The sequence below is a fragment of the Dendrobates tinctorius genome, unplaced genomic scaffold (genome assembly GCF_039654945.1).
Source record: "Dendrobates tinctorius isolate UK_male_01 unplaced genomic scaffold, ASM3965494v1 ptg000053l, whole genome shotgun sequence".
NCBI classification, from domain to species: domain Eukaryota; kingdom Metazoa; phylum Chordata; class Amphibia; order Anura; family Dendrobatidae; genus Dendrobates; species Dendrobates tinctorius.
In genome coordinates this window covers 410,674-412,964 of record NW_027361721.1, presented here as the reverse complement: position 1 = coordinate 412,964, position 2,291 = coordinate 410,674, and positions in this window count along the sequence as shown.

The window sequence follows — 2,291 nt, the reverse complement described above, 5'->3', positions numbered from 1 at the left end:
ACTGCATCTTGTTCCGGCCATATAACACGGATAATTCTTGGTAATGACAGTGAATATTTAGAACATTCATTACTGTGCACTTTATACACATTATACATTCCTGCAGCTCAGTGGCATAGCAACTGTTTGTGGCGCCCGGGGCGGTCGAAAAATTTGCCGCCCCTTTGGTCGTTGATAGAGTAGAGCGACTTTTGGTTTTTTAGGGTCGAGTTTCGTTTTGTGAAACCCGACTTTTCCAAAAGTCGGGTCGAGCAAGATCGTCCGATTATAGGGAAAAGTCGGGGTCGTCCCGAAACACGAAACCCAATGTAAGTCAATGGGGAATAAAAGTCAGCAGTGAGAGGAGGACAGGAAACACACCTACAGTGCCCATTTGAATGCCAAATGCATCAATTCTTCTTACTTAAGCTTGTCAACCTTAATTAACTTCATAATACAAGTTACGCTCTGAAAAATGGGGGTTATTTGGCTAAAGTTGTGGGGGGGGGCTGGCTCCAGGTTTTCATGTGCCCTGGGCGAAAGAGCGCCCCTTTAACACATACCAAAACTCATCATGCTCCGATACGGCAGAGAAATAGCGGTATAGTACAATGAAAAATACTTCACTTTTTACATCTCATGACGAGGCCCATCTATTTCTCCATACAGAATCATTGGTCCCATATAATGTTTGAAACAGTATATGATGAGCTCCACATAATGCTACAGTATATGTTGGTCCCCATGGATGAAGCTCCACTGTCTTATGGGCCCAAATAATGCTCCAAACATAATGGGCCCCATTTCTAATGCTCTAGTGTATAATGGGCCCTGTAAATGCTGCTCCAGTGTCTGATGTCCACCTTTGGAATGTTCCAGTGTATGGTGGGCCCCATCTATGATTCTCCAGAGTATAGTGCTCCCCAAAAATTGCTGTCCCAACATTGAAAACAATCAAATAAGTCTCCTCGCTAGGGAATCCCTGTACTAGTCTGGACTCCTCGTCGTCCCCATCTTCCATCTCACTGCACAGTATTTCAACCTTGCAAGTGCTGTGATCCTGAGCAAGCAGGGGGGGCCCACTCGTTGGCGACGGCACTGGCACAGGGCCCCTGATAGTACGGTGGTGTGTCTGATGGCGGGTGGGCCGAACCTGCACTTTCATCTGCAGCTTCCTCTTTGTCACCGTGTAAGATGGAACTGTATATGGGAAGGGTAACCTGAGTTTCATCAGGGTCAGATTCAGGCCGTGTAGCGTGCGAGGGGAATGTAGTGGTCTGGGTCAATGTACCAGCAGATTCATCGAGCAGTGGCTGGGCATCAGTGCACTTGTGTCGCCCCCAGGAGTACGGTCGCCACAGTGGCATTACCTTTTTCCTAGGGAGTGTGATGTCATGCTTGGGAGCAACGAAGGATCTCTCTAGTAGGTTAACTGATTGGGCGGCGTTATTCCCACGAGTCATGACCCTCCAAACAGCGTTCATGAAGGCAAAGTGTTTGTTTTACGTGGGCAGTATGGTTGCAAAGCTGAACCTTAAAGGAATGTCCAGAAGGGCACCAGCAGGAGTGGAGCCTACGGTTAAATTCGACTCCACCTGGGAAACCTCAACCATGCCAGCTACAGAACAGATGCACACATTGCAAGCTTAATTCCGTTAACGAACGAGACTCCGTCATGCCCTGCGGTCCGAGTCCGGCTTACTAGAGGGACACGTGAGGCTCTGGCACATGAGATTGGCCAATAACTGGTGTGTCATGCCCTTACATGTCCGTGGCTGCATGTGCGCTACACTGAAAAGGCCAGCGTTTGTCGCTTACAGGTGCAGATAACCCGCTGAACAACGTTAGTGATGGGGATCACTGATTACAATTATTACCCGCGAACGATGATTTCCCAGTAAGTGCAGGTCAACCGCAGTTCCGGAATTAGGCCTAACCGTCATTCCTGAAAAAATTAAAAACTTATGTGTGCAAACCACAGGTGCTGTAGCTTGCTTAACAGCTCGCCAGCCGTTCTCACGCCCAGTATGGATTACACGTGATTGCACAAAGGTGAGAAAGGGTACCGTATCCCCAGATAACATGTATGGATAGCGTACACATTCAAAATATATGTCTATACATCAGGAGGCAGGCTCAGACGGTGTTAGGCCCAGTATGGATTGCACGTGATTGCACAAAGGTTAGAAATGGTACCGTATCCCCGGATAACATGTATGGATAGCGTACACATTCAAAATATATGTCTATATATCAGGAGGCAGGCTCTCTGGAGCTAGAGCCAGGACAGCAGGACAGGGCATAGCTACATC